The sequence below is a fragment of the Lissotriton helveticus genome, chromosome 1_1 (genome assembly GCF_964261635.1).
Source record: "Lissotriton helveticus chromosome 1_1, aLisHel1.1, whole genome shotgun sequence".
Classification (NCBI taxonomy): domain Eukaryota; kingdom Metazoa; phylum Chordata; class Amphibia; order Caudata; family Salamandridae; genus Lissotriton; species Lissotriton helveticus.
In genome coordinates, this window is record NC_136057.1 from 754,498,063 (window position 1) to 754,506,410 (window position 8,348).

Here is an 8,348-nt window from a genome sequence, read left to right on the forward strand (position 1 = left end):
AACAACTCGTTATCCGCCTCGAGAGTCATGGAGTACTGGACCCTTCACAGTCGGTCTTCAGGGCCGCTCATAGTGCAGAGACAGCTGTGGTTGAAATAACAGATAGCATCAGGCTAGCTCTGGACAAAGGACAGTCATCTATTCTCGTTCTGCTGGATCTATCAGCAGCTTTTGACACCATCTCCCACAGCATTCTCGGACTCCGGCTCTGGGAAAGTGGTGTCAGAGGGGAGGCCCTGAAATGGCTGAGGTGCAATCTAACAGATCGAGTCACAACGGTCCAGATAGACAACACCATCTCATGCAGCAGACCTGTAAAGATGGGAGTTCCGCAGGACTCCATCCTGGGCCTGACACTTTTCAATCTTTACATCACCCCGCTGGCCAGGGTGATCAGATCTTATGGCTTTGATGTTGTGTCATATGCCAACAATGCTCAGATCTTGATCACCCTAGGTCCAGATCCTACTGAAACAAAGTCACGTTTCAAAGATTGTATGTACCATGTTGATAGGTGGATGAGCACAAACCATCTGCAGCTAAATGGAGGCAAAACTGAGATCGTACTGTTTGGCAAGGATCACAAGCATTAGTCAAACGACTGGTGACCTCCAAATCTTGGCCCTTGTCCCATTCCAAACCAGACGGTACGAAATTTAGGAATACTATTGGACAACAAACTATCGATGAAAAATCATGTTAGTTACTTCATAGGTTCCTGTTTTGGAATCATGCGTAATGTACGCAAAGTTTTCAAATGGATTCCAACGGAAGCCAGGAAACCATTAGTCCAGGGTTTGGTCATTAATCGCATGGACTATGGAAATGCCCTGCTGTCTCCAATAAATGAAGAACTCCTGCCTAGGCTTCAGATTCTACAAAACATGGCGGCTAGGCTGGTACTCAACCTCCTGCCACGATCTCCTTTGGCCCCTGATCTGAGACTTCTTTACTGGCTTCCTGTGATGAAGCAAATCCGTTTTAAGACTCTCTGTCTAACACATAAAAGCATGTTCGGAAGAGGCCCAGGGTACTGGGTAAATAAGCTAACCTGGTACTAGCCTCGCAGGACCCTGCGATCCAGTAATGAACGACTTCTCACACCCCTCAGAATCTGCACTACTAGAAACGGAGGAAGTTCCTTCTCTTTCCATGCACCAGCTCTCTGGAACAAACTACCTCTACATTTACGCACCATCACTGACCACAATTGTTTTCACAAGAATCTAAAGACATGAGAGTTCGATAATTAACTGTCTCCCCTTACCTGAGCCGACCCTGGAGTTTTGCCCGCTAGCCCCATGAGACCTTCAAGTGATTTGTGCCCTAAATAAATGCCCCTGATTTGATTTGATTTGATTCTGTTCTACTTCAGGGTGGACCTAACCTGGCAGGTAGGGATGGACTGTTCCCATTGGAGCACGGTCAAGAATGATTTGCAAATGGCTGAGTTGAAACTAAGGTTGCATGTTGGGTGAAAATCGATGGATTGGGATGAGGTGTAGGTGATTGCCAGTGTCTGAGATTAATTCAAGCATTCCATCCATCATTTTGTTTATTTATGCCCTGAGTACAACGAGTATGCCCAGACATGGTTCCTCTGCTCACCATACCACTGAAATCAAGCTAAACCTGTCTGATGAGCAAATAATAAGGGCAAACCAGTCCTGTGTTGCTTGTGTTTTGGATCGGGGAGGACCTGGCCTGGTGTTCGGGCTGGACTGTTTCAAGGAGCAGGGCTGGGAGCATACAAAGGTGGCATGGTGGGTGAAAAACGATGGATTGGGATGAGGTGTAGATGATTGCCAGTGTATGAGATTAATTCAAGCATTCCATCCATCATTTTGTTTATTTATGCCCTGAGTACAACGAGTATGCCCAGACATGGTTCCTCTGCTCACCATACCACTGAAATCAAGCTAAACCTGTCTGATGAGCAAATAATAAGGGCAAACCAGTCCTGTGTTGCTTGTGTTTTGGGTCGGGGAGGACCTGGCCTGGTGTTCGGGCTGGACTGTTTCAAGGAGCAGGGCTGGGAGCATACGAAGGTGGCATGGTGGGTGAAAAACGATGGATTGGAATGCAGCTCGAGCGATCGCCAGTGATGCTGAACCCGAACCAGATTTACTTTCCTTTATGAGTGTTGGAAATGGGGGTCTCTCGTTGACAATAGTTTGCATCTTTGTCCAAATAGGGACTCTTGCTTCTAGTCAGGGAAAGGGAAATACACTCCTAAAATAACCCCTGCTCACCCCCTTGGTAGCTTGGCACAAGCAGACAGGCTTATCTCAGAGGCAGTGTGTAAAGCATTTGTGAACACATACAGTAACACAGTGAAACACTACAAATGGACACCACACCAGTTTAGAAAAATAAGTATCTTTATATAAACAAGACCAAACAGCATAAATCCATAATACAGTATTCAAAGAATCCTTAAAAGTAGGTTATTCACTTAAATCAAGCTTCTAGCAACAAATAACTCCACTTGGAGTTATAACGATGTAGTGGCCGGTGGAAATCCAAAAGTATGGTGCCGACTGCGAGATGTGTGGCTTCGGGCCCAGAGTCAAGCAGGCCCACAAAGAACAGTACCTTGGAATGGATGAAAACAAAGATAGTTCACGGCGTCGAGGAGGTGCGGCTCCGTAGGCGCTGCGCCGCGTCGGTTCCTCCAGGGGAGGTGCAGCCTCAGTTCCTTACTACAGCGCAGGTGAGGTGAGTTGATGGTTCCTTACTGCGTCGGGGAGGTGACGTCACAATGGCGCCAGGCACAGCAGCAGACGTCGGGCCCACATCGCAAGTCGGAGCAGCACTTACTGCTTCAGGCAGCTTACAGCGTTGCTTGCTGGCACCGATGTGGCCCGGCAGCTGATGTTGAGCCTATGTCGCAAGTCGGAGCAGCGCTCACGGCTTCGGTGCAGGTTACGAAGTCGCTCGCCAACGTCAGTGTTCCCAGGAATGCGCACGGCCGCGCGAGCGCGGCCGCTCGCGCGCGCACTTCCCTACCCCCTAGCGCGCAGTCCCATGTGTGGAGCGCGCGCAGAGGGCACATCCCGCGAGATTATTCGCGCCGCCACCACTTTTTAAAAGGCGCGCGTCGCGAAAAAAAGGCATTTCCTCATTGTGGACGACGGCGGCGGAAGTGACCACTTTGGAGTGACTGAATACTGGGGAGCGGAGGTAAGTGTTGTAATGTGTCCACTTGCTGGCCTTTTGTTTTTGCTGGCCTCGCTTTTGTTTTGCCGCCCTGTAGTGCACGCACTGTTGGTTTTATATTTGTAAAGCGAGGCTGCGGGCAGATTGACTGCTTTTGTTAAAGTATCCATGTTAATCGCAGCCCCTTCACGAGCTGCGATTAACATGGATACTTTAACAAAAGCACTCAATCTGCCTGCAGTCTCGCTTTACTTACAAAACAATGCAGTAAGTTTAAAAACACCTCTGGTGGGCTTTTTAGGGAAATCTGCCCGGCTTGCAGACTTGCTGCATTATTTTGGAAGTAAAGTGAGGCTGCGGGCAGATTGTTTTCTTTTATTTAGATATCCATGTTAATTGCAGCTCGTGAAGGGGCTGGATACTTTAACAAAAGCACTCAATCTGCCCGCAGCCTCGCGTTATTAACAAAATAATACAGCAAGTTTGCAAACCGGGCAGATTACCCTAAAAAGCCCACAAGCGGTGTTTTTAAACTTACTGCATTATTGTGGTAGAAAAGCAAGGCTGCGGGCAGATTGTGTTCATTTATTTAAATATCCCTGTTAATCACAGCCCCTTTCAGAAATTTCCAGTTAACTAATTTGGAAACAAACGGAAGTAATGATCGTTTATTTGCCGAATACTGCGATGTTCCAACCGCTTTGGAAGTTAAGTTGTAAACCAGTATTTAGTTACTGATTCATTTTTGGGTTCAGATTAGGCCACCAAGTAAATGATTCGGTGCGATAAAACTTTACCCTTTCGCATAGCTGCCAATGTTTCAGATCTCTGTGTGACATTTTCATAATTTCACTGTAATTACGAGTGACATTTCAATGACTATGAGTGACACGTTCTTGCGAGCGAAATAAATCAATGAAGATGAGGGAACATATGAATATCGCAAATTACACCCATTTGAGCATCAAGAAACTGTAAGAATATCTTAAAACTGCACCAAAGCATCAGAAATGAAGGGCACTGTTGGACTCGACTGTACCAAAAGCACGTGAGAGGCCACACTGCCTGCAAATGAGCCTCATCTTCCATAACGCGCCCCCCTTCTATAAAAACAGCCTAGATCTCCCATGGGTGGACTTAAGCAGAACCACCTCATCCTCCCTCTGATCGAACTGTGCTGAGAAGCCACAGCACGAACCATCACAAACAGTGCATCTGGCTCCCGTACCATATGACAGTCATAGCCACCTTCACACACAAATGTCACCTCATTAGGATTGTTTGTTTACTGTGTATTTGTTATTAAAGAAGAGACAGCCGGACGTTTCCTGTACCTCAGCATTGCGACCCCTACAGGGTAAACAGTCCAGTCGAAAGAAGCCAAAATACAGCTATTGAAAATTAGGTATCGAAAACATCAGAAGGAAAGCTATTATCTTGAAAGAAATGCTTGTAAATATTTATTTTTCCGAAAGTATTGCATTTTTTAAACAAATAGTTGAAGACAATGATAGTTCTAAATATGTTTTGGTGTATAATCAGTTGCATGTACCTTGCTATTCATCCTGGAAACGTGTCATTTTCTTTTTATTCTGATTCAGTTATAAACTTTAATAGTTTTGTTGTTTACAGGCAAGTTGAGAACAGAGAATGTTAAATAACAAGTTCTCTTTTTATTTGTATAGGTCTGAATGCTTGAGTGTAGCTGCGAAACATTAACGTGAAAACATTAAAAAAAGACGGACCTATGTGGAAGGTCACAGAACCTCTCGGACAGGAGTCTCATTTTCTGTTTTACATGATTCATGTAAAACAGAAAATGAGACTCCAGTCCAGGCACCGACCCGCAGGCAGCTGATTGCGCTGCAGTTAAAAAGCTAACACTTGGCTGGCACTGAGTCTCGTAGCAACACTGTCACTTACTTGCTAGGCTTGCCACAGCAATTCAATTTACAGCCCAGCCGCACGCCTGTCTCCTCAGAATCCTGGCCATTGTACCTCAAACAATCCTTCAACATTCAGCAAACGTGCATGGTGAGCCTCCCGAGGCATCAGCAGCAGGCACCACTGCTGCACAGTGGGCTTCAAATGCGCTGCGGTCCGTAGGGTTGGGTCCGCCGGTCGTAGCATCATGACAGATTTTAATTTACCACCATGCAGTGGCGCTTGGATAATTTATATCAGCCTAGAGCAGCCTCTCACAAACTTAACTGCAGCTGGACCCGGTAACAGGACGTAACGTCGTGCGGCACCTATGACGTCAGTCAGATTGTAATGCAGCACCGTGACCGTGAGGGGCATTTCAAAGTTTTATTGACACATAATTGTAGATCTAGCAGTCAGAGTTAGCAGCTTCTACCTCAGACCCCATCCCCACCAAGCCCAGTGCCATGAGCAGCGCGTACGCCACAGCACATGCAAGCCACTCCAACGTACTTACTTTAGTCCGTATAGCTCAGGAGCGGTATCAACTTGACAGCTCAGGCGCTATGCCTAATTATGCGTGACAATGCATTTCAGTGCGGTGATGCGGAACACCACACTGAAATGCGTTAGTCTAACGCTTGTTGCGTGATACTTGGCAGGACTGCTTTCCTGAAGTGTATTTCTCTCTTTGCCACTTGGGTGTGAAAGTGTTGACTTTGTGACTATTTCTGTCGCATATATTGTTAACACCAACAAAAGGGTTCTGTTGATTATCATTACAGAAAGCTGGTGGTGTTGCTCACAGTGGCCACATGCAAAGAAAACATTTCTTTAAAAAATGGCAGACTAAATATCTGTATTTTCAATTTGAAATTCCTGTTCACGTAAAAGGTGAAAAAGTGAACGTATGAAATCTTGTGAAGGGCAAAACATCTGGAATTTAGCAAAACTTGCCCATTGAATAAAACATTTTTGCACACCCCTGTCCTGTGTATATCTAGAAGTGGTGGGCGGTGCAGGCTGCCCTGGGTGTTGCAGAGCTGGCTGCCATGGACACAGATGAAATTCACAGGCCTCCAGGGAGCTTTGGCTGGCTGCCTTGGCACAGCGATAAGTCGCCTAGCAAATTTAAAATTTGGCATAAGGAAAGCAAATTCTGTGGGCTCGTGTTTTAGTCAGAGCATTGCAAATGAAACATATCAGCCTGCCAGCAACTTCACATTACACACACGTATCTGAGATTGAGCAGCATCGGCAAAAATAAACAAACTATTCTAGCCAATACTGCCCAGCACCGGGAAAAATAATAATGAAGAGCCTTCCCCAGTGTGCTGTTTGTGCATGCATGTATCATGACTCAGTGGCCATTTTATCTTTTGAGGCAAGTGTGATCATGTATGCTCTCACCAGTCATCACAAGTGCAACAATATACATCATGTTGTGACCGTCATTTTGTCTTTTTTCTTCTTTAATTTACATTCAAGATGTTGATGCCCACCTTAGAGCGGCAAGTTAAAAAAAAAAGTGCACAGGAGCACATTTTAAGGATGGAGTGACCCGGTTGTAAATTGTGGTGTACAGTACCTCCTGAAAAGTTTAATAAAATAAATAAATGAATGCGATAGTCACACGTTACGTATTCAAGGAGTCACAGCAATAAGCAGGGTGGGGCGGAGCGCACCAAAGGCGGAAGGTTATAAAAAGAGAAAGCACTACTTACTCTTTTTATGTAACTTGTGTAATTACTGCTATTGTATTACTTTCCTTTTCCCGCTCGATGCTCGCTATTGCATTTATGTCCTCCCTTCCATCCTATTGTAAAGCGCTCTAATATCCTTCGGGATCATGTTTGCGCTATATAAAACTTTGTAAAAAAATAAATAAATATAGCAAGTCTGCAAACCGGGCAGATTACCCTAAAAAGCCCACAAGCTGTGTTTTTAAACTTGCTGCATTGAACAATTGTGCAGCACGCCCCAGTGCGCTGTACCCGCTCGTCCGCTACTTTATAATGAGTCAAAACTTCCACTAGACAAAAATCAGATCTCTCTGCAGCTGGTCCATCAAGCTCCTGAGTTATCCAGCCAAAGTGAAGAGGAGAAGCCTGTATTGATCCCAAGTTTTCTTGTACCACATTGTTCAGCCACTAAATGTACATACTTCTTCAAGTCCACCTTAACACCTCCCAAGTCCCTGACCACTACCCTGCACGCATCAGTGCGGTTCTCTGTCACCCCACAACCAAATATTTTTGACCCTTAGAAAAATATTTGCAAGTACCCATGGTCTATTGTAAATGTGATTACATGCAAATGTGTGTGAATGGGACACATATCTGTTAAAACATTGACATGGCAAAAGGTAAATAAAATGCAGGAGAGTGGCTGGATTGTGTGGGTAGGTGCAGATAAGTTTAGCCTAATGGGTGCTAATAATGAAGCACAGGGGCACGTGTTTATTTGCCTAAACTGGAATCCCAGGTAACTATTTGGTTGTTTTTCCTAATGGAGTATCTGGGCCAGTCCCATTCATTGTTTGTAACTCTTAGAGCCTTTGCTAACCATCTTGTCTTCAATTGCAGGTTTGCAGGTATTTGGATTTGAATGGTCAGGTGTAAGTACCCACAAAGACAAGGTAATTCAGGCAGAAGGGAGTACAGGCAGAACAAACAGGTAATTGTTTGGTAGAGTTAAACTGTGGTGCATCTTGTGTTCTTGTGTATTGTAGTATAACAACATACCTTACCCATGTTATCTTCTGTTGTAGGTTTCAAAGACCGTACCCCACACATTTGAACGGGAATACGTGAGTACAAGCAGAGCAGGTAATTGTTTGGTAGAGTTAAACTGTGGTGGATCTTGTGCATTGTAGTATAACAACATACCTTACCCATGTTTTCTTCTGTTCCAGGATTCGCAGACAGTACCCCACACATTTGAATGGGGATATGTGAGTACAAGTAGAGCATGTACTTGTTTGGTAGAGTTAAACTGTGGTGCATCTTGTGCATTGTAGTATAACAACATACCTCACCCAGGTTTTCTTCTGTTCTAGGATTCGCAGACAGTACCCCACACATTTGAACGGGGATACATGAGTACAAGCAGAGCAGGTACTTGTTTGGTAGAGTTAAACCGTGGTCCATCTTGTGCATTGTAATATAACAACATACCTTACCCATGTTTTCTTCTGTTCTAGGTTTCGCAGACAGTACCCCACACCTTTGAACGGGCATACGTGAGCACAATCACAACAGGTAATT